Genomic DNA, 25,127 nt, shown 5'->3' on the forward strand with positions numbered 1-25,127 from the left:
AATTTTCACAGGTTATTGGAGCTATGAGGAGTTGAATTAGAGTTATAGAGATGTGCAGTACGGAAACAGACCCTTAGGTCCAACTCGTCCATGTCAACCAGATATCCTAACCTAATCTTGTTTAGGTACTTTCCAAGGATGGTCTGACTCATCATGCCGTCATTCTTGTTTTGTATTATATAGTGCTAGAAATAGTTGCTTCCAGTCAGGGATAGCCTGCTAGAGATCCCTTTGTGATTTGAGCATAAGAAAGAATGGGCAGAGTTGACACTACACCAATCTAAATTTAGATGATGACTTAACATAATAAGGAAAGACATTTCACAGACTGGATAAATGAGGTTTACTCAGTAAGCTGGCATCCACTTTTCAGTCAGTGTTTTCAAGCAAGAGCTACATTTATATAGCAGTCTTTGTAGAAAGGTGCGCTTATCTGGTTCCATGAAACATGAAGTAATGCAGCTAGGGAAATTTTAGAATGAGTTATTATAGACAAATTGAAGCTCCTGTGTGGTAGTTGTTCAGAACAGATACAAGATCAGCAAACCCACAGGACCCTCAAAGCCAATGATTCACACTGAATGTCTGACAGAAACAAAACTTATGGATCTGACAAAAAAGAGATGGCAGATAAAGAGGTGAACAGCATAACCAGCTCTGTTCCACATTTACCACACCCACAGGTGTCTAAATTCAGAATCATGCTGTTTGGGAGGGAAAGTTCCTTTGGCTGAGGCATGAATACAAAGACAGAGCTGTGTAAAGCAAGATAGATCACAGCTTTGTTACTGTGTACAGTTCTGGTCACCCCATTATAGAAAGGATGTTATCACGTTGGAGAGGGTACAGAAAGATTGAGTAAGATGTTGCCAGAAACGAAGGGTTTTACCTATGAGTAAAAGATTAGATTTAAAACATTGTTAATAATCCATGCTAATAACAAACATGAAGACAAAAGTTCTTATCTTGCATTCATCAGGACTGAACACAGGAAACAATAATATAGTTATTACTAAGAAGATGTTGTTTAGTGGCTGTCGATGACATGCAGCAAGAACTGTCTCAGTTACTGGATTAAATTCAAACCAGGTGAGTTGATTGAACAGTCAGGGCATTACCAAAATGGTAATAGTCAGGATATATCAGTGACTGGTTATCTCCATAGCTCTTACTTTGGTATAAAAACATATAATGTACGACCATATTATTTTTGGCTACAAAGAACAAGAGTTTTGTGTTTGAATAAATGAATTACACTGTAAACCTTACTTGTAACCTTGAGTTGGTTCCCAAAGCAATTCTTAGTGCAGCCATGGTTTAAGTATTGTTGCCCAACAGCAGAAACAAACTAATGCTGGACATGGTGTTCTGAATTTTGCAAGCACTGGGCTGGTTAAGCACAATTGGCGCAATGTCCTCTAGCATGAATAGTTCTATTTTGGCCAATAAAGCTATAGTGGGCTGAATGGCCTCATCCTGTGCCCTAACTCTTTCTATTGTTCTCCTTCTATCTCATGCCCTCCTTCTTCCTTCATATAAACAATCATAGAACATTTGAGTTTGGACAGAAGTCACTTAGTCCATCATATGGCCAGCCAGGGTAATCTCATTTCCAGTCTTTAATGTGTGGCCCTGCAGGCTATGGCACTTTTTAAGATGTGTTTCTACCTTGGCAATCTTTTCAGGCCAGTGTGTTCCAGACTCCTCACCACCTTCTCTGGGTTTAAAAAAAAAGCGTCGATATTGTTTTTAAAGTATAAAGGCGATATTTACACAGTGACTGGCGAAAGACTGCATTTGCAGATCCTTGTCAAGCTGTTTTGGTTTTTCCCTCTAGGTGTTAACTCCTAAGTGGTTCTCAGTTAACTCAATACAGAATCTGAGATCTGTCAACTTCAGATTGGACCCTGTCTTTAAACCACAAAAACAAATGCATATTAATAAGTATTTGGCAAACAGGCTCTTTTAAGATAGCTGTGGAGGGAATCCCCCTCCTAATCTAACAGAGTGGGGGAAACGAGGACAAATGGCTGATTTTGATTGGATGGTTTGAGCACGTCTCTCATGGTAACAAGCCGATTCAGTTTTCCGATTGGTGAAGGGCTGCAGCCAGCCTCCCGGAACGGACGTTTCGAGAGGGGAAGGCCGAGCCCTCTAGGTGGCGCTGGAAGGGATAGACGGGGGGACAGCAGCACAGCACTATCCAGCGGTGGGAATCCGGTACTGCAGGGGAACAGGCATCGGGAAGGCGACTGGCTGGTCGGAGAATGATTGGCAGTGCGACCAGCCAATTCGGCAAAGTGCCGGTCGGGTGGGCGTGCACCGAGTGATGATTTGGTGGTGCCATGGTTACACAATTTGTGACGAGGTTTGATTGACAGGGAGTTCGGCGGTAAACAGTGGGTCGGCGCGTAAAGCGCGGCGATTAATCAGAGTACCTACTGTAAGGACTGTGTACAATCCGACATAAAACGGCTCAGTTATCTCCGGGTAAGTGCATCTTACAACCACCACCTTTCCTTTCTCGACGGGTCTCCTTTATCTCGGCATCGTGCAGTCGCGCTCCCGTTACTCTGACTAAAGAGAACCGTACAAAAATAACTTAATTATTTCTTTGCAAATATTGTGTTTCTGCCCTACAAGCGGATCGGCATTGCAAGGTTGTTGTCAATGCAGCCCAGATTTTTGGGTGATCAAGTAGTTACGGTCTTCTTATCATCCTGACCTTGTGGCAAAGATAGACAGAGGGAAAAGGCCCTATTACAGCCACTTTTTGTCGTTCTTTTGCTGGTTTATAAGCAAACTTTTGACGCACTGAAGTGCCTTTTTAACTCACTTGTTCTCATTTCCGGGACATGTCAGGGCAGCAGATACAGAGGCAAAGACACATCAACGTTATCTGTTTTGTTGGCAAAAGGGATTTTTGTTTTGGGCGCTGAAGATTTACGAGCGAGCCGCTGTTGCGTTGAATTTGTCTGCATTGTTTGTTTTCGAAGGGGATGGTTTGCTCATTAGCTCGGGTTCAACAAAACATAGGCGATTGTAAACTCCAGACCGGCATCGGCGAGGAGTCAGGTTGCGTTAACCTCACCCAGCTTGGGTTGGCTGGAAGCTGGATGTGAAACTTTGTTGCCAACAGGGATCTGAAACTCACCTGTTCGAGTCTGAAACTGGCCAGAGAGAATTCCAGTGGGTCTGAAACTGACCAGAGAGTATTCCGATGGGTCTGAAACTGACCAGAGAGTATTCCAATGGACCTGAAACTGACCAGAGAGAATTCTTATAGGTCTGAAACTAACCAAAGAGTGTTCCACTGGGTCTGAAACTGACCAGAGAAAACAACTCCAATGGATGTGAAACTGACCAGAGGGAGACCTAATGGATGTGAAACTGGCTCCGAGACATGATTGGGGGGGGAGGGAGGGTGTTCTTGTTTCTGCGGTTGAGGGTGTCATGATTCTGGGTCTGTATCGGTTCTGCACTGCTCCAAGTGGGACGATTTCATCGACTGTCTCCCGGAAGACCTTAGGGCGCTGCAAGCAGCGTACGCCGTTCAGCCCTCGGCTATCTCCAGTGTAACTCGCTGCTCCTCATAAACTCTGACTCATTCTGCACTGCCTTCCACCCGAGACACTCTCTATCGCTGTCTCTGCAGAAGTTACCTTGTGTAACTTGAGTTTGGAAGCGTGTTGCCCTGTATCATACCGGCCTCTCTATTGTGGCTTCTGTCCAGCACAACTTCGACACGACCCTGTTGTGATTTACTAAGCCACGTGATTGAATGTATCGCTCTCGGCGCTACATTGTGTCTCTGCTGCTTCAGCCTGTTCCAATGTATAACTCTGCTGTTACTCTGTTATCTAATGTAACTCCTCAATAATGTAAACATTGCCTACTATCCGTTGCAATTCCCAGAATCCGGTGTTGTATTCATCCAGTGCTGTAGTGCAACCCTCCTGTTATATTCGCAGGCAGTGAGTTGCATTAACGCCGCCAATAATATTCAACATTTTGCCTCTAAACTATCTATCGGTGTGAACAGCGTTGGAGTTTATCACTAATTATGTCGTTTCATCTCCAAGAGTCACTCCTCCTCCTTTCTCTGTGAAAGATTTCTCCCTCACTGTCTGATATTTTGTTTTTGTTGTTATTCTCTCTCTCTCTCTCTCTCTCTTTCTCAGTAGTAGCTTACAACAACCCTCAGCAGTTTCCCGATCAGAGTCTGGGCTGAAGTGAAAGCTGGGAGCCAGGGGACTGTAATAAAGAAGCTCTCTCTCTCCCTGGTGACTCCTTACCTGTTGCTGTATAAGCTGCTATTCTAACAGAGCGCCATGGCGGTCTGCGCCAGGATGTGAAGTGATTTCTGAGGTAATCGCTGAGTCCTAGGAACGGAAGAAAATTGTTTACCAGTTGTAGCCCAGTTACAGGAACCAGCGACTACCCGACTTCCAGTATCAGCTTGTTGTAAACACAACAAGTTTCATCATCTGTGACACCGCATTACTAGAGTTTTTCTTCCCCACTTTTTGGGAAGTGTGTTGTCTAAATTCTTTACAAAAACATATGAACATGGTTGCTCAGTGGTTAGCACTGCTGCCTCACAGCACCAGGTTCCATTCCAGCCTCGGGTAACTGTCTGTGTGGAGTTTGCATGTTCTCCCCGTGTCTGTGTGGGTTTCCTCCGGGTGCTCCGGTTTCCTCCCACAGTCCAAAGATGTGCAGGTCAAGTGAATTGGCCATGCTAAATTGCCAATTGGATTGCTTTTCAGAGGGTCAGTGTGGACCTGTTGGGCTGAAGGGCCTGTTCCCACACTGTAGGGAATCTAATCCAACACTAGAACCAGCTGAAAGAGAAAGGAAACTAGATGCCCTTTCCAGCCCCAGCTTCCAGCCTCTGGTCCATAGCCCTGTAGGTTACACCACTAGGTTCCCCACACAATGCTCTGAGGGTTTCTACCTCCATGTGACCCGAGGCTGAACTTCTGACCTCTGACCCCCCCACCCCGCATTCAAAGTCCACCTACTTCCACTCATCACATCCTAGGGGTTACCACATACCAGAAGTGAACCAGCTATACCAATACAACGACTACAGGACAGGTCAGATAAGGAATACTGCTGGGAGTAACTCACCTTCTGATTCCCCAAGATTGTCCACAAGACACCGATCAGGAGGATGATGGAATATGCTCAATTTGTCTGGATGAGTGCAGCTCCAACAACAGTTGAGACTCTCAACACAAAACAGCCCAGATATTGGCATCCTATCTATCCACCTTAAGCCTTCACACCATCTACCAGGCCCAGTGGTAGCAGCAGTGTGTACCATGTACAAGATACACTGCAGCAACGTGCCAAGTATCATTCAACAGCATTTTCCAAACCCATGACCACTACTATCCAGATGGACAAGGGCAGCAGGTGCATGGGAACAGCGCCACCTGCAGGTTTGCCTCCAAGCCTGACTTGAAAGTGTCTCACGGTTCCTTCACAGCCATTGGATGAAGGCTCTGTAACCCTCTCCCTATGCCCCAAGCACAACAGTGGTGCAAGCAAGTACCTCACCAATGCCCTCTCCAATGGGATGGACAATCAGTGCTAAGCTAACTTGCAACCTTGTACAAAAAAACCCCTCCTTCCTCTGCCTTTGCTCATTTTCTGCTAATCTCTTCATTCAAGTGCCTCTCAACTTGACTATTCCAACGACCAATTTCTTGGTCAGCTCTCATTACAGTATTCGTACATTTGGTCAGTGCAGAGAATGTACTATTGCTGAAGAACGTAACAGGTTTGGTCTTAAAATACCTACCCTGTACTCAACTCTGGTTTTCAGCTGTTTCTGCAGCTTATTTTTCTTGGTGTCCACACTCCTACTTTAACATTCAAGCACAGTGAACATCACCAGCAAACAGACTCAGATCAGACTAGAAAATTTAGGAGCAGAATTAGGTCATTTGACCAATAGAGATTTCTCCACCATTTTATCATGGCTAATATGTTCCTCAGCCCTATTAGAGTCATAGTCATAGAGATGTACAGCATGGAAACAGACCCTTTCGTCCAACCCGTCCATGCCGACCAGATATCCCAACCCAATCTAGTCCCACCTTTCAGCACCCGGCCCATATTTCCAAACCCTTCCTATTCATAAACCCATCCAAATGCCTCTGAAATGTTGCAATTGTATTAGCCTCCACCATTTCCTCTGGCAACTCATTCCATACATGTACCACCCTCTGCGTGAAAAAGTTGTCCCTTAGGTTTCTTCCATATGTTTTCACTTTCACCCTAAACCTATGCCCTCTAGTTCTGGACTCCCTGACCCTAGGGAAAAGTCTTTGTGTATTTATCCTATCCATGTTTCCTCATCATTTTGTAAACCTCTATAAGGTCACCCCTCAGCCTCTGACACTCCAGGGAAAACAGCCCTAGCCTGTTCAGCCTCTCCCTGTAGCTCAAGTTCTCCAACCCTGGCAACATCCTCATAAATCTTTTCTGAACCCTTTCAATTTCACAATATCTTTCTGATAGGAAGGAGACCAGAATTGCACGCAATATTCCAACAGTGGCCTAACCAATGTCCTGTACAGCCGCAACATGACATTCCAACTCCTGTACTCAATACTCTGACCAATAAAGGAAAGCATACCAAACGCCTTCTTCACTATCCTATCTACCTGTGACTCCACTTTCAAGGAGCTATGAACTTGCAGTCCAAGGTCTCTTTGTTCAGCAGCACCCTGTAGGACCTTGTCATTAAGTGTATAAGTCCTGCTAAGAGTTGCTTTCCCAAAAGGCAGCACCTCACATTTATCTGAATTAAACTTCATCTGCCACTTCCTGGAACCCTTGATCCTCTTACCAATCAAGAACTTATCCATCTCTGTCATAAGTACACTCAATAGAGACAAAAAAACTGCAGATGCTGGAATCCAAAGTAGACAGGCAGGAGGCTGGAAGAACACCAAGCCAAGCAGCATCAGGAGATGGAGAGGGCGATGTTTCAGGTGTAACCCTTCTTCAGGACTGGGGGTGGGTGTGGAGGGAGCTGCAGATAAAGGGAGGGGCAGGGGCAGGATGGTGAAGTGGGGATAGGTGAAGACAGGTAAAGGGTACGACCTGGTTGTGCAATGGTTGGGATGAATCTGGTTGGTGGAAGGGAGGGGGAGGGGCTGGAAAGGGAGTTGGTGGATGGGGAGGGAGTTTATTTGAAATTGGAGAATTCAATGTTGAGTCCTCCGGGCTGTAGTGTGCCCAGGTTGAAGATAAGGTGTCGTTCCTCCAATAGGAGTTGTGGTTTGTTTTGGCAATGGAGGCAGCCAAGGATGGTCATGTCAGAAAGGGAGTGGTTGGGGGAATTGAAATGGGCGGTGACTGGGAGGTCCGGTCGCTCCCTGTGGAGCTGGCTGTGATGCTTGGCAATGCCCTGGCTGGAAGCCCCAAACAGTCCTTCCAGGTGAGACAGCGTTTCACCTGCCTCTCTTCCAACCTAGTTTACTGCATCAGGTGCTCCCGATGTGGTCTTCACTACGCCGGGGAGACCAAAGGTAAACTCAGGAAACAATTTACCCAGCATCTCAGCTGGGCCCGCAGGGCTGACCGGACCTCCCAGTCCCCGTCCATTTCAATTCCCCAAACCACTCCCTTTCCGACATAACCATCTTTGGCCTCCTCCATTGCCAAAACAAACCACAGCTCCTATTGGAGGAACAACACCTTATCTTCTGCCTGGGCACCCCACAGCCTAGAGGACTCAACATTGAGTCCGCCAATTTCAAATAGCCTCCCTTCCCAGCCCCTCCCCCTCCCTTCCACTGCTTCCTGCCACCAACCGGATTCATTCCTTCCATTGACCAACCAGGTCATACCTTTGACCTATCTTCACCTATCCCAATACACCCTGCCCCCACCTCCTCCTTTATCTGCAGCTCCTCCCACACCACCCCCAGTCCTGAAGAAGGGTTACACCCGCAACGTCGACTTCTGCACATCCTGATGCTGCCTGGCTTGCTGTGTTCTTCCAGCCTCCTGCCTGTCTACTTAAAGACACTCAATGACATAATTAAACATGGAATACTAGTGCTTGGCTGGCCAACACCTCCTCAACCTCATGTTGAAATCTCTTTAGAGTTTTGCCCATACCTATCCCCATAATCTGCTTCAGTCACTCCCACCTCCAACTCTTTATTGTACTGCTATGTCCCTCTCTCCTTTTGTCCCATCATGCTTTGCCTTTAACCATGTAGGCCTGATGATGTGCAGTACTGTTCCTGATCCTCTCTACCTCTCCACTTTCTTCTCTTTTGAGATCTTCCACCCATTTTGATTCTAAGCTCTGAACCTCTCCACTGACTTATCACCTCCTTTTGGATTTTCCAATAAAATCCATCTCTTTAACTCAGCATACAGAGGCTCATTATTTCCCAAGGGAAATATATCTGTTCTACAAAGGAAGTTGTCAGTGTAGTGATAGTAACAGCCTTCCCTGTTTTGAAAATGGTAATGAAAGATATGCAGTTATTTAGTGTCGATTTCTAGCTCAGAGCTCCGAAAGAACTTTACAGTCAATGAAGTCAGGTCACTGCTATAGTGCAGGAAACATGACAACTAAACTGCCCACAGCAAGATCCCACAAACTGGAAAGAAGTAAATGAGCAAATGAATATGTTTTCAGGACCTCGGTTTGGGGGTAAACATTGGCTGGGACCATCGGGGTAGCAACCCTCCTCAGTTTAATCTCTGAATTAAAAAAAAACAGCTGCTCTAACCATTTAATGCCCCACTCCATTGCTAGACTGGAGTGTCTGCCTAGACTGTTTTCTAATATCTCTGGGGATGGACTTGACTCAGAGCCAAGAGTGCTACCATTCAGCTGCAGCTGACATGCGAAGGCATGTACTCTTCATGCTTCTTCCCTATTTTATAACAGGTACCTTCGAATCACTGGCAGACTGTCCATTCTGTTTGTGTTTGGCTTCTGATTGCATCCTCTGTAATCCTGATAGAATGGTCACTTTTGTGAAATGCGATGCAATATAAATTAATCTGATTTACCTGCAGCATATTGATACTTCATTTATGCGTGCGGGACAAAACTATTTATGCTTTCTTTCTGATATTGTTTTTAAAGAAGAGATGCGTTCTGTCTTTGCCTGCAGACCTCAAACAACATGTCCTCTTATTAGCAATCTGCACCGACTCTTGTGTGTTATAGCTGGATGTGGGCCTTAGCTGGCCATTCCTTTGCAAATGAAAAAGTGAGACCTGCAGATGCTGAAGAGTCAGAGGTCGAAAAGTGTGACACTGGAACAGCACAGCAGGTCAGGCAGCATCCGAGGAGCAGGAGAGTCGGCATTTTGGGCAAAAGCCCTTCTTCAGAAATGCACGAAAAGTTGACTCCTGCTCCTCTGATGCTGCCTGACCTGTGCTTTTTCAGTGTCGCACATTTTGTCTCATTCCTACACAAATGTACATAGGAAAATCTCAAACTTATGATGCATTGGTGCTGAGGGAATTGGCTGATTTATATCAAGGGTGCTCTGATAACAAGCAGTAGAAGTTCTAGATCTACAAACTCTCTGCCTAGACTCCCATATGTAGCTCTGTGCAACCTAGGAAGGAGATGATGGGCTAGGAGGGGATGCAATACAGAACTAGCAGAAAGCCACCAGATCAAAAGTGTTACATTATAAGGACAGATTGCATAAGCTTGTCTTTTATTGCCTGTAACATAGAAGTCAGAAAGCACACAACACCAGGTTATAGTCCAACAAGTTTATTTGAAATCACAAGCTCTCTGAGCGCTGCTCCTTTGTCAGGTGAGTTCACCCAACAGAGGGGCTAGCACTCAGCTTGTGATTTGGAATAAACCTGTTGGACTGTAACCTGGTGTCATGTGACTTCTGACTTTGTCTACCCCAGTCCAACACTGGCACCTCATTGTTACAGAGAAGATGAAGATCTAATTGAATTTTTGAAAATGATTTAAAAAAAAACTGGAAGAGCTGACTGTGACAAGTTATCCTTGCTAGTGGGGGAGCCCATGCAAGGAGCATAGCTACCATAAAGCTAAGAAGGTTAGGGGTGATATAAGGAAGCTTCACACTAAAAGTTGGTGAACATTTGTAGCCCTCTGCTCTGAATGCTGTTGAAACTCTGCGTTAATTGGAAATTTCAAAACTGAGGTCTGTCCATTTTTGTTGTTCATAGTGTAAGGCAATTCAATGGCGTTAAGATACTGATCAATCATGAATTGTATGAAGAGCAGATCTGACTTGAGGGGCTGAATGGTCTACTCATGTTGCTTGGACATCTCCTTCTATAGTTGTTATTGCTCTCCCCTCACTGAGTGTTCAAGGCTAGGTGTTCAATGGGAGGGAAGGACAGCCATTATTAACTGGACATTGAAAGTAGGCAAGAGAAGTCCAGTTCATGAGAGCGGTGCTTTTGTGGCACTGCTTGTGGGTTAAGATGAGCTGGAGTGCCTTCTCCAGGCCTGACAAGTTACATTCCCAGTACCCTGTGATCTGTCTCTGTCCTCAACCCCACCATCAGACTTGGCTCTCCCCTTAACAAACTTTGATTCCCCCTGACCACTTCAACATGTCCTTCAGGGCTACTTGATCTGTCCAGTCCAAGAGCCAAAGGCCTCATCGCCCAACCCAAGAACGCCAGTATTGGCGCTGTCCTAGTCTCTGGTGGTTTTGCCCCAGCTGGCATACAAGGGCAGACGTGCCTATCCTTCATGGTGGTGCCTGTGGAATCTGTGGGTCAGCCCAGTTCTGTCTACACTCTATTGCCAGGCTACCACGTGCATACAAAAGGCCAGCTACAGCAGATGTCTGCGTTGTTAGCTTCCTTCCACTTAATCAAAGAGTTGTTAGTCCACCAGGAGTCTTCTGGTGTTACCATGATTTAAACATTAATCTCCACGTCCCTGCTCTGAGCAATTTACATAAGGTGGAGCATTTTTTAAAAAAAAGAAGTATTCTTCATTTTCATTGGTCACTTTTGTTTTATTATTTGTACAAACATTGGAGGTGAGAAGGAGATTACCCTTCAGGATTCATCCAAGTAGGAGATTTTCTTGCTTTTCAATTGCTGCAGGTAGGGGTCTGTGTCTAACAGCTAATGGGGAAAGCTTGGGCTAGGCACTAGCTGATGGGAGGCCATGTGTCTCAGTTCCCTGGAATATATTCACCCATCATTGCTTGGTCAGGATCCTTAGGACAACTGTAATTTCCTCAACAGTGCTGTTTGCGATAGTGTAAGGGAGCAGCAATTGAGACAGAAGTATTCTGACCTGAATCAGGCTTGCTGTGCTTTTCACAGCGGTGGAGCTCTGAATGGAAACCTGGCCAAATTCCCGATTGGCCACAGAGTGGTGTGTGATATTGGGGGCAGGAGGGGGGAGGCATGCAGATTTAAAAAAAAAGCAAGAGTAAGGGAGAGAAGGACAAAGGAGCAGAATGAACCACAAAAGATGAAATATTATAAAAGTAATGTGGTTTTCTGAATTGTTATTAAATAATCCATTGAGATGAAAGCTGGGCTTTTGCTGAGTGTGGTGACCCACAGAGAGATAAGTCATCACACAGTGGGCAAATTCCTACACCACACACTCAACTGGACCTTTCTTTGCTTGAGTCTATATATGCAGTGTGACCGCACCATATGTATCTGATCAAAGGTCTTTCCAGAGTTTTACTAAATGGGCAGTATCTCCCAACCGTGGAGAGGGAATATCAAGGAACATCCAAGGTTTACTGCTCCTACATTGTATCCAATAATAAAATGGCAACCAGATGTCAGCAAGGTTCTGCTTTTCTTTATTATTCTGGATCCCTTTGAGTGTGTGTTGGTGGCAGGAGCTTGGTAGGCCAAGCAAAGAAAGGCTGATATTTATGTAGTGCCTTTTGTGACTTCAGACTTGAGTCCCTTTCATAAGTTGAAATGTAAGAATTGTGGCAGCTACATACCACATTCCCACAGACAATCGCGTGTTAACGACAAGATAATCTGTCTTGGCGATTTTCCATGTGTGATAATATCCCAGCATACGGAAAACTTTTGTAGAATATTTTACTTTGATGTGAGAGAGTTCAATGAGCATTGGTTTAACAGGGTGGCACAGTGGTTAGCACTGCTGCCTCACAGCGCCAGAGACCTGGGTTCAATTCCCGCCTCAGGCGACTCTCTATGTGGAGTTTGCACATTCTCCCTGTGTCTGTGTGGGTTTTCTCCGGGTACTCCAGCTTCCTCCCACAGTCCAAAAATGTGTGGGTTAGGTGAATTGGACATTCTAATGTTAGGTGTAGGGGAATGGGTCTAGGTGGGTGGCGGGTCAGTGTGGACTTGTTGGGCAGAAGGGCCTGTTTCCACACTGTAAGTAATCTAATCTCATTCAAAAGGCAGCACTTCTCGCTACCATTCTAGATTTTGAGTTCAGCATTCTAGAGTGGGGCTTGAATCCACAATGGTGAGATTTAGAGGTAAGAAGACTGGCAACTGAGCCTCAATTGATACTTACAAAATAGTGCGATTTAATACATGTTTTATAGTATTACAAAGTACAAGTATGAGCTGAACTATTGGCAGAGGAAAGAAATGCTGTCCAGGACCATTCCCTTCCCTTCCGCCATTAGTGCTGTGGGGTCATCGAAGAGGCATAACCAGCATTCAGTTTATCATCTGCTTAGAAGGATGGCACTTGTGATGAGTCAGTATTCCCTCATCATTCCAGAGCAAGGATTTTAGAACATGTGTGAATGTGAACGTGCCACCAGCTGAACTAAGTTGGCAGAGGCCCACACCACACATGCTCCATATTGTAATTTGTTCTCCATTTGATTTAGTGTACATTCTTGCCTCTGTCCCATCAACCTTTTCACACACACACACACTCGATCACAAACCAATTCTCTCACTCCTCTCTCACACACACATCCCTGCAACAAATAAATACACACGCACACACTCACTCACTCAGACAATCACAAACCAATTCTTTCACTCTCTCACACACACCCCCATTCTCTGCTCACACACATCCATTCTCTCTCTCTATCTCTCATGCACACACGTGCACATACACACAAACACACTTTTCTATACCAGAGAAGCAGGCCATCCAGGCTAACTGCATGTTACTAGGGTTCATACTTTACCCATCCATCTCCATCTAACCCCATTGACATAATCATAGGCTCATTGTACTGTAGCTTGGGAGAAGAACAATTTGGATCCATCTATTCTATCAAGCTTCATGTACCTATCTCACTTCTTATTAAATGTATCCATACTCTCTATACTAATTCAAATTCTTCATGTGTATCTCAAACTTAAACATCCCATTTGGACAAATATTGTCATTTCTAAGTTTTACTCACTTTTGTATTCATCGCAAATAACTCTGTGGTAGCAAGTTCTACATTGTTTAGAGAAAGGATTAGATTACTTAGTGTGGAAACAGGCCCTTCGGCCCAACAAGTCCACGCCAACATGCACCCACCCAGACCCATTCCCCAACATTTACCGCTGCACCTAACACTATGGGCAATTTAGGATGGCCAATTCACCTAATCCGCACATTTTTGGACTGTGGGAGGAAACCGGAGCACCCAGAGGAAACCCACGCAGACACAGGGAGAATGTGCAAACTCCACACAGTCAGTCGCCTGAGGCGGGAATTGAACCCGGGTCTCTGGCGCTGTGAGGCAGCAGTGCTAACCACTGTGCCACCGTGCCGCCCACTAAGGAGTTTCTCTGAATTGCCTGTTGGCTTTATTAGTCACATCTTTTGCTGTCCTTTTAAGTTCCTCTTATAAACCAGGGTCCTTCCAATCTTTTTACAGTCAATGAAGTCAAATCCCCACTAGCCTGGATGAGTGCATTTCCAAGATGCTTGACACCGTCTAGGACAAGGCAGTCGGCTTGATTGGCACCACATCCATAAACATCCATTCCCTCTACTATTGACGTTCAGTTCCAACAGTGTGCATCATCTTCAAAATGCACAGCAGAAATTCACCAAGGCTCCTTGGTGAGCACCCTCCAAACCCACGGCCATTTCCATCTGGAAAGACTAGGGCAGCAGATGCATGGGAACGCCACCACCGGCAAGTTCCACTCCAAGTCACTCACCATCCTGACTTGGAAATATATTGCTGTTCCTACAGTTGTGGCTGAGTCAGAATCCTGAAATTCTCTCCCTAATGATATGGTGTTTAACCTACAGTTGTAAGGACTACATCTGTTCAAGAAGGCAGCTCACTTTCTCTAGGGCAGGCAAGCATAGGTAATAAGTGGTGGCCCATCCAATGCACCCACATCCCATGAATGAATTTCGAAAAGTACTGTTGAAGTCTAGCCACGGTTGCATTATTACACAGATCTCAGAAAGGCACTGTATCCTTAAGGGAGCTAGATCACTTCACAATCCATGATGCTGTAATTTGGAGATGATGAAGGAGTGTCGCTTCGAAAGCTAGTGTGCTTCCAATTAAACCTGTTGGACTATAACCTGGTGTTATGTGATTTTTAACATGATGCTGTAGCGTAAGAGTTCTCCGTCTTAATCTGTACATTGAATTAGCAGTTAGTTGGTTAGCAAGCAGATAGTCAATTGATTAGTTCTTTCGTTAGCTGGTTAACTATGGACGTAATGTATTAATAAGGCAATTTAGCATTTAACCAAAAATCATAGTTAGTTGTTAATAAACTTTTAAACATCTGCCTCATTAATTACCCAATTTGCTGTGGCAAATATTGTGTACAACACCACATCGCATCATAATGACATAAGAACCAGGAGTAGGAGTAGGCCATCCGGCCCATCAAGCCTGCTCTGCTGTTCAGTAAGATTATGGCTGATCTTTTTGTGGATTTAGCTCCACTTACCCGTCCACTCACTATAACCCTTAGATTTTTGAACAGTAAAGGAACTATCTATCTGCCTTCAAAGCATTCAACGAGGTAGCCTTAACTGCTTCACTGGGCAAGGAATTCCATAGCTTCACATCCCTTAGGTGAAGAAGTTCCTCCTTAACTCAGTCCTAAATCTATGCACCCCGCCCCTCCCCCCACCTATTTTGAGGCTATCTCCCTCATTCTAGTTTCATCCGCCAGTAGAAATAACCTCCCTGGTTCTATATTATTTTATTCCCTTCATAAATTTACATGTTTGTATGACAACAAGTGATCTTATAAGTCAATGTGGTTACATCGGAAATATGACAGCCAATTTGCACATGGAAAGTTCTCACAAGATCACAATGTAGTAATGAGCAGTTTATGTTTTCAGTGATGTTGGTTAAAAGATAAATATCCCACACTGTTCTTCGATTTACTGGTTGAGAGGATAATAGCTGAGATGGGAGCTCGCGTTAATTTAACATCTGATATGAACATTTCCAACAGTGCAACTTTCCTTCAGTTCTGATGAAAGGTCATCAGCCTGAAATGTTTACTCTCATTTCCTCTTCACGGATGCTGCAGCCTGACCTCCTGAAAGTTTCACACATTCTGTTTTTGTTTCAGGTTTCCAACATTTGCAGCATTTTGCTTTTGTCTTAGCAAGTGTGAGACTCAAATCTGATAACTTTTTTTTGGCTCAGACAGGGCTGAGCTACTTTTGTTTGGTAGACAAACTCTCACCACAAACAGTGATGAATATGCAGTTAATTGTTGTCCACTGAGGTAAGGATGTTGCTGTTAGATTTGCTTGTGTATGGAGTCAGTGACAGCTATAAGAATGGGTCATGTGCTGTCGACTCAAAGCCAAATTTACTCCTGAGAAGATGCTGCATTTGGCATTGGGGGTGGTTTTTTTCTTTGTCTCTTCCTTTGCTACCAGTTGGCAGTACTGATGCAGAACAAATACAATTTCAGAGAATTCCTGGCTGATCTCTGAATAGTACAAGAGTCTGGACAATGACTTGAAGAGTCTGCATTAATGAAAGATGCACCAATCCTGTTAGCTTGATTTTCTCAAACCCTCTTTCCCCTTTAAGTATGGTACTGTCTGGAGGCCGCTGTTCTTGTATATATTGACACTGTCCTGTACAAACGATGATCATTGAATATTGTCAAGGCAGAGGTAGAGAAAATTCTTGACCAGGGAGTCAAAGGTTATTGGGGTAGGCGGGAATTTGGGTAAAAAATGAGGTCTGCAGATGCTGGAGATCACAGCTGCAAATGTGTTGCTGGTCAAAGCACAGCAGGTTAGGCAGCATCTCAGGAATAGAGAATTCGACGTTTCGAGCATAAGCCCTTCATCAGGAATTCCCTAGGCGGGAATTTGGATCTGACATCACAATCAGATGAGCCATGCTCTTGACCAATGGCAGAACACTCCTGAGGGCTGAATGGCCTACCCTGGCTCCTGATTTGTGTGTATATGCCAATTGCTGCAAATATTGACCCAGTTATTAATGTTAAATGTTTGTCTCTGGGGTGGCTAGAGTGTGTACATGATATACAGAGCTGTTTTCCATAAGAGAGGCACATTGGTGATGGTAGATGAGGATTTTGTTGCAAAGGCCTGAGAGGTCTGCTGCTTGAATTGAGTGGGGACTAAGCCCCACTGACCCTCAGACACTTCTGCAGAGCTCTGGTGCTCCTTGTGGGCAAGACCTGGCTGGATTCTGAATGTGAGGGAGCAGAGGGTGCAGTACCACATCCATCCGGAGGGGGCGATATCACTCGGCTGTGTGGATGTGTGAAGGCAGCAGTTTGGAGCAATGAAGTGTAGCCAAATCTTGCTGGCAGCTACATTGCCAAGAATCAAAATCTTTTTGTATAGAGCACAGGAGAAAATACTTTTTTTTTCATCTGGCCTGGCGGTAGCATGAAACAGGGGAGGGAATTGGTTCATTTTGACTGATCAGGACTCTCTGTAATATGGAAGTCCAAAGTTTGGTGACTTTCTGATTGTACCTTTGCTGTCTTCCTTCTGGTGTCGGACTGGATTCCTGTGCAGTCACAGCAGCCCCTTTTATACCTCAGTGTATGTTCTTCAAGGAAGGTAAATACATGAAAGTTAAATATGAGAGGTTTCACAGCCAGAGAAAGCCGGGCTTTCTCTGCACCCTTACTGTTCAATGGGAGATAGGGGTCAGATGGACAAGTTCTGGTCAGCTCTGAGACTCTTCAGGAAGGATTCCGATTGCATTCAGCCCAGACTAGTGATAGTAAGGATACCTTTGTTACCTGCACTGCTGTGTACCTTGCTATCCACTGCATTCCATGCTATCCCCGCTAAATTACCCATAGTGTTAGATGCATTAGTTAGGGGTAAATGTAGGGGAATGGGACTGGGTGGGTTACTCTTCGGAGGGTCAGTGTGGACTTGTTGGGCCGAAGGACCTGTTTCCATATTGTAGGGAATCTAATTTAATCCAATCTAATCATTTACAATCGAGGCACTGGACTTTTTAATTGTCACATCCAGCAGGAGATTGGCTATGTGTGATTTATTTAGGTGGAGGTGGCATAGGTTTAACTAAAGCATTGAAGAGGGCTTTTTGCGATTATTTGAAGAGGAGAAATGTGCAAGGCATAGAGAGAAGGCAGGAAAACAGCACAAAGTCATGACGCTGTTTTGGAGAGCTGGTGCAGACACAATCCATCGAGTAGCCTCCTTTGCACTGTAGCCATTTTCTGATTCAGCGGATTGATTTTATGAAGTGAACCCATTCCTACTTCACCGGAGATGATCTGAATTGCACTGCCCTCAAGGGAGGAAACCTTTTATATGATGTTTTGCTTCAAGCTTCAATTACACTGCATTCATAGAATCCCTACAGTGTGCAATCAGGCCATTCAGTTCATCGTGTCCGCACCGACCTTCCGAAGAGCATCCCATCCAGCTCCTTGCATTTCCCATGGCTAGGTCACCTAGCCTGCACATCCCTGGGCAATTTAGCATCCTAACCTACACATGTTTGGATCATGGGAGGAAACCGGAGCCTCTGGAAGAAACCCAGGGAGCCCATGCCAACTCTGCGCAGACAGTCACCTGAGGCTGGCATCGAACCTGGCTCCCTGAGGCAGCTGTGCTAACCACTGAGCCACCGCGCCACCCTTCATTTGGCTGAAGGAGAAGATAGCATTTCTATAGCATCCTCGTGCACTGGATAGCCAATTAAGTATTTCTTAAAAGTGTGTCACTATGGTAATGTAGGAAAATGTGGTAGCCAGGGGAAAATTACTGCAAGCAGCAATAGGATAAATAATCAGGCAATTCCATCTAACCGCTCGATAAATAATGATGGTGTGCCAGCAAGAAGAGCCATTGGGGCACTTTGGAATAGTGACATTCGTCTCCACCAGAAAGCGCAGTTTGATACCTTAGTGGAAAGATGAAGCCAAAGCGCTCCTCCCTTTTCAGGCTCATGGGTAAGGCCGTGCTGTTTGAAAGCAGCAGTTACACCACAAGGGTGCCCCTGTGGTGCCCAACACTGCCAGAAGGCTGAGATTTATGACCTTGATTCGTGATCACTTGATCCTGGCTACTCTCGGTTTCTGAAGCTCTCAGCTGGAGAGCGTCCCATCGGCACACATGGGTTTATCCGAGTCACGGAGCTGGGCGCTCTGGGCCAGTGTGAATGGCAGAACATCACCAGGCACCACACTCTCTTGGCATGCACTGGTACTGTGGTGAGATGCAACTTTGCGCCCATCTTTGAGGCTTCATGTGGGAGGAAGCCTCGACAAATAACTTGGCTTACTTCAGGCAGCAGCTGTGTGGGAGGGCCCACTGGCTCGGTTAGTGTGGTTTGAAATTAAACTTGAGCATGAAACAATTGCACCCTATTTACTCTTCCAAAACCTCTCACAATTTCAACACCCTTCTTAAAACCTCCCCTTGCAGCTCCTCTCTTCCATGGAGAACATTCCTATCGTTACCGCCGTTGACTTTATCCATCATTCCTGTGTCTTTTGGGACCATCCTGAACCATTCCTGTGCTCTTCCAACCTTGCTGTTTCTTTATCCCTCCCATGAAGTGTGGTCAGGCTGGGTTTTGGTGAAAGCGGCTGACTGAAAATTTATAAAATTTACCACTGTGACCTTTTTTTTGAATGTGAATAAATATCTCTCATGCCAAGACTTCAAGCACCCCCCCTTCAGTCCAGGTTAAATGTGCCTAGTGCAAAAGGTTAGTGGTCTGTGGAAGGTCAGGCTGGACAAGTGAACAAAGAATAATTCTTCCCAATCCAGTGACTGATCTTCATGGTTTATTCAAGCTACAAGCATTGAGACCTTTTTAAGATTGGAGGTGGACCTGTTCCTTGGGAAATATACTACATCGGCAAGATCTCATTTACTGCGCATCTCTGTTCGATCTGAGAACACTGAAAGTCAACCGTATTATACAAGACTGGAGTCACATGTAAGACCATAGAGTCACAGTGCAGAAGCAGACCTTTCGGTCCAACCCGACCAAAGTTACCAAACTAACCTAGCCCCACTTGCCCCTGTTTCATATATATCTTTCTAAACCTTTCCTATTCACTTACCTGTCCAACTGTCTTTTAAAAGTTGCAACTGTACCTGCATCTATGACTTTCTCTGGCAATTCATCCCACATACAAACCCCTGTCTGTGTGGATAAGTTGCTCCTTGGGTCCCATTTAAATCTTTCTCCTCTCACCTTAAAATATGCCCCCCAGTTTTGAACTCCCTAGGGAAAAGACCTTTGCTATTCACCTGATTGATGCCCCCTCATTATTTTATAATTCTCTATAAGGTCACCCCTCAACCTTCTGCACACTCCAGTGAAGGAAGTCCCAGCCCATCCAGCACCTCCTTATAACTCAAACTTTCAAATCCTGGCGACATCCTGATAAATCTTATCTGAACTCTCTCCAATTTAATAATATCCTTCCTATAACAGGGTGACCAGAACTGGACACAGTCCTCCAGAAGAGATCTCACCAACGTCCTGGACAACCTCAAAATGACATCCCAACTCCCATACACAACAGTGTGAGCAATGAAATCTACCTGTGGTGTGACTTTCAAAAACACTCTGGTCCTGAACCCCTAGATCTCTCTGTTCAGTCAGTAGGTATCGATATCCATCAAACAATTGGGTTCCTCTTTTGCAATGACCTGGTCATTTCTCTGGTAGGGGTCAACTGTGTTCCCAACCTGTTCTGGTGAAACGTTCAACAATGTGGAATGCTCAATGAGCCACACAACAATAGATCGTAGCTGCAGAACTGGGTGGCTGTGGTTATGAACAGGTCTAACACGTCCCAACAGATGTGTTTTTTTTTTGCAACTTGAGTTCCACATACCTTTTTCCTCAATTCTGAGCCAGCCATGGAACCAGGGCCACTTCCAGTGTACAGTCCCTGGTTACCCTTTGATCAATTTAGCTGCTGCCTATCCTTCAGTCTTGTTGCTGAGGTTAATAAGTTATTCAGTAATGTTATCAGAGTAAATAGAGTGATTAGTGCCGAAACTAAATTTGAAAGAGGTGCTTTCGGCACGTAGCCATAGTCGGCATGGTGGCTCAGTGGTTAGCACTGCTGCCTTACAACACCAGGGATTTGGGTTCGATTCCACGCCCAGATGACTGTCTTTGTGGAATTTGTACATTCTCCCCGTGTCTGTATGAATTTGCTCTGGTTTCTTCCTCCAAACCAAAGGTGTGCAGGTTAGGTGGATTGGCCATGCTATAGTGCCCAGGGATGTGCAGGTTAGGTGGATTGGCCATGCTATAGTGCCCAGGGATGTGCAGGTTAGGTGGATTGGCCATGCTATAGTGCCCAGGGATGTGCAGGTTAGGTGGATTGGCCATGCTATAGTGCCCAGGGATGTGCAGGTTAGGTGGATTGGCCATGCTATAGTGCCCAGGGAAGTGCAGGTTAGGTGGACTGGCCATGCTATAGTACCCATGGATGTGCAGGTTAGGTTTATTGACCGTGCTATAGTGCCCAGGGACGTACAGGTTAGGTGGATTGACCGTGCTATAGTGCCCAGGGATGTGCAGGTTAGGGTGGATTGGCCGTGCTATAGTGCCCAGGGAAGTGCAGGTTAGGTGGACTGGCCGTGCAATAGTGCCCAGGGACGTGCAGTTAGGAGGATTGGCCGTGCTATAGTGCCCAGGGACGTGCAGGTTAGGGGGATTGGCCGTGCAATAGTGCCCAGGGACGTGCAGTTAGGAGGATTGGCCGTGCTATAGTGCCCAGGGATGTGCAGGTTAGGGTGGATTGACCGTGCTATAGTGCCCAGGGACGTGCAGGTTAGGGTGGATTGGCCGTGCTATAGTACCCATGGATGTGCAGGTTAGGTTTATTGACCGTGCTATAGTGCCCAGGGATGTGCAGGTTAGGTGGATTGGCCTTGCTATAGTGCCCAGGGATGTGCAGGTTAGGTTTATTGACCGTGCTATAGTGCCCAGGGATGTGCAGGTTAGGTGGATTGGCCATGCTATAGTGCCCAGGGATGTGCAGGTTAGGTTTATTGACCGTGCTATAGTGCCCAGGGAAGTGCAGGTTAGGTGGATTGGCCATGCTATAGTGCCCAGGGATGTGCAGGTAGTTGGATTGGCCATGCTATAGTGCCCAGGGACGTGCAGGTTAGGTGGATTGACCGTGCTATAGTGCCCAGGGATGTGCAGGTTAGGTGGATTGGCCGTGCTGTAGTGCCCAGGGACGTGCAGTTAGGAGGATTGGTCGTGCTGTAGTGCCCAGGGACGTGCAGTTAGGAGGATTGGCCGTGCTATAGTGCCCAGGGACGTGCAGGTTAGGGGGATTGGCCGTGCTATAGTGCCCAGGGACATGCAGTTAGGAGGATTGGCCGTGCTATAGTGCCCAGGGACGTGCAGTTAGGAGGATTGGCCGTGCTATAGTGCCCAGGGACGTGCAGTTAGGAGGATTGGCCGTGCTATAGTGCCCAGGGACGTGCAGGTTAGGGGGATTGGCCGTGCAATAGTGCCCAGGGACGTGCAGTTAGGAGGATTGGCCGTGCTATAGTGCCCAGGGATGTGCAGGTTAGGGTGGATTGACCGTGCTATAGTGCCCAGGGACGTGCAGGTTAGGGTGGATTGGCCGTGCTATAGTACCCATGGATGTGCAGGTTAGGTTTATTGACCGTGCTATAGTGCCCAGGGATGTGCAGGTTAGGTGGATTGGCCTTGCTATAGTGCCCAGGGATGTGCAGGTTAGGTTTATTGACCGTGCTATAGTGCCCAGGGATGTGCAGGTTAGGTGGATTGGCCATGCTATAGTGCCCAGGGATGTGCAGGTTAGGTTTATTGACCGTGCTATAGTGCCCAGGGAAGTGCAGGTTAGGTGGATTGGCCATGCTATAGTGCCCAGGGATGTGCAGGTTAGGTGGATTGGCCGTGCTGTAGTGCCCAGGGACGTGCAGTTAGGAGGATTGGTCGTGCTATAGTGCCCAGGGACGTGCAGGTTAGGTGGATTAATCGTGCTATAGTGCCCAGGGACGTGCAGGTTAGGTGGATTGACCGTGCTATAGTGCCCATGGATGTGCAGGTTAGGTTTATTGACCGTGCTATAGTGCCCAGGGATGTGCAGGTTAGGTGGATTGGCCGTGCTATAGTACCCAGGGATGTGCAGGTTAGGTGGAGGAGCTGTGAAAAATGCAGGATAATAGGGTAGGGGGTGAGTATAAGTTGGATGCTTTTCGGAGCGTCAGTATGGACTCAATGGGCTGAATGGCCTGCATCCACACTGTAGGCATTCAATGATTTTTTTTTGAATGAAGAGTGGTCTGTACATTTTATGCAGGGCTAAGTCTTCAAACATTGAGTTCTCCCAAGCTGTGTCAAACCTCTGTGGCTTTGGAGTTGGTTGATAGGCTGGCCAAATGGGACAAAAAGGAATATACATCTGTCTGAAGAGTTGACTGTCTCCAGTCAAGACAGATTGGTGCTCTAACTATGATATATTTTTCTTTCAAAAAACATTAAATTTTGGTTGAACCTTTTGTGGAACCCTTTATGTTTCTGATGAGAGAACTGATTGTGATTTGATTCAGTTCTGTGTTTTGCCTTGGGAAGAAACTATATATACTTCCACATATATATATACGACTATGTAAATCATTTCACGTTAGTAAGGCCTACTCAGAGCCACGTTCCTTCCTGTTATGAAGTGTGGCAAGCAAAGAGAGGCCAGAGCTCCTTATGTAGGCTGCTTCCTCTCTCCCCCCCCCACCCCCTTCCTCCTTTCGTGCTCAGATGAGGAGGTAAACATTACTTTCTCATAGAACTGAAGAAAGAAACCACATGTGGCTGAACCAGGGCGCGTGCTCTCTAAATATATCACCCAGTGGCCAAACGGCGGAAGTGAGACTGCTGCACAGCACTCGTGCTAGTGAGTTTGGACTCAGATGACTAAGCAGTTCGTCTCTAGAATCATGAAATCCAGAAAGGCTTCCATGGCAACAAGGCCTTGGAGTGCCATACGGAGGTACCAGGTGGCTAGTTCAGGGCAGGAGGAGGAGAGGATGGAGTTTTAAAGAAAGCTTCTTCATTTCCGTGTGTTCTGGAAAGAAGAAAATGCTTAAAAGCTGATGGTTTACATTTGAAACTCAGCCACTTGGGGGCTAGAGACTACTCCCTTTGCCTAACCCCAACTCTAACCCAGCCTCAACTGTACCTCTCCTGATGTTAATCCAGTTCCCTCACACTGTTACTCAGTAACCCCCCTCTCTCAGCACCCCCTGTCACTGACTGTATCTCTCCTAATGTTAATGCAGCCCCCTCACATTGTCACCTAGTGATCTTTCTTCCCCAGCACCCTGTGTTACTGACTGTATCTCTCCTGATGTTAATCCAGCTCCCTCACACTGTCACTCAGTAACCCCTCTCCCCCAGCACCCCGTCTTACTAAATGTAACTCTAATGATAATCCAGCTCCCTCACACTGCCACTCAGTAACCCCTCTCTCCCAGCACCCTGTTACTGACTATCTCTCCTGATGTTAATCCAGCTCCCTCACACTATCACTGAGTAACCCCCCTCTCTCAGCACCCCCTGTCACTGACTGACTGTATCTCTCCTAATGTTAATGCAGCCCCCTCACATTGTCACCTAGTAATCTTTCTTCCCCCAGCACCCTGTGTTACTGACTGTACCTCTCTTGATGTTAATCCAGCTCCCTCACACTATCACTCAGTAACCCCTCTCCCCCAGCACCCTGTGTTACTGACTGTATCTCTCCTGATGTTAATCCAGCTCTCTCACGCTGTCACTCAGTAACCCCTCTCCCCCGGCACCCATTCTTTTGCTCTTTCTCTCTGTCTCTACCTACATCCACCTGTGACTGTAAACAAGGCCACCCTTTGCAACAACGTCACTGTGTTATTGAGCAAAGTGTTTGACATCAATTACAGTAAGAGTGCTGGCTTCTCACAGATGTCCTGCCTCCCTTGTGGTTGGTTGTAGCTTGTGTTTCGAGTTCTGCAGAAAGATGAAAGTGCTTTAGAAGAAGCCAGATGTCCTTTGAGTGGCTCTCGTCACCCTGCAAGCCTTGTGTAAGGACCCCAGACACTGAATGTTAATCCCTCTGTCAGCCTGGGGTTCACATGGTATCACACTGTCATCCTGAGTCAGAGGATTGTGCCTTCAGGCTCCAGGGTCCTGAGCCTATCATCTAAACTGACTCTCCGGTGCAGTGCTGAGGGGTTGCTGCATTGTTGGAGGTGCTGTTTTTCGGAAAGGCCATTAAGCTGACGTACCCTCTCATTTTAAGAGATCCCACGGTCGTCTTTGAAGAAAGGAATGAATTATCTTTGGTGCTCTGGTCAATATTTTCCCTCAACCATCACAGAAACCGATTAGCTTTATTCTCACATGTACTTACAAGTTTACCCGTTTCCACGTATGGGGCCATTTAGGTACAAAGGTACCTTGGTACGGATTCTTCAACACCAGAGGAATATCTTGTTACTGCTTGTGACTGCATATCAAAGAGTATTGCAATGCCTGCAGCAAATGTTGGAAGGGGCATAAGACATTCGACACATGCCCCTGTGCCCCTCCACTCCCAGTCCCCAGTGCCACTGTCTCTGAGGTGGGTTTGGTGGTGCCATGTTACGGTGCCCCGGAATCTTCTAGTGATTGCCTAATTTTGCCAGTTGGGATCGCTTC

General features: G+C 46.1%; 1 protein-coding gene across 1 annotated transcript in view; it reads left to right on the forward strand.

Moving 5' to 3' along the window:
• Nucleotides 1–2,393: 2,393 nt before the first annotated feature.
• The window catches only part of LOC132818112 (bcl-2-modifying factor-like), a 121,370-nt gene continuing 98,636 nt past the window's right edge, over nucleotides 2,394–25,127 (forward strand). Inside the window, exon 1 of the mRNA XM_060828810.1 lies at nucleotides 2,394–2,490. The gene's annotated coding sequence lies outside the window, so the exon portion shown is untranslated. The remainder of the gene's footprint in view (nucleotides 2,491–25,127) is intronic.

The sequence above is a fragment of the Hemiscyllium ocellatum genome, chromosome 8, assembly GCF_020745735.1.
Source record: "Hemiscyllium ocellatum isolate sHemOce1 chromosome 8, sHemOce1.pat.X.cur, whole genome shotgun sequence".
NCBI lineage: Eukaryota > Metazoa > Chordata > Chondrichthyes > Orectolobiformes > Hemiscylliidae > Hemiscyllium > Hemiscyllium ocellatum.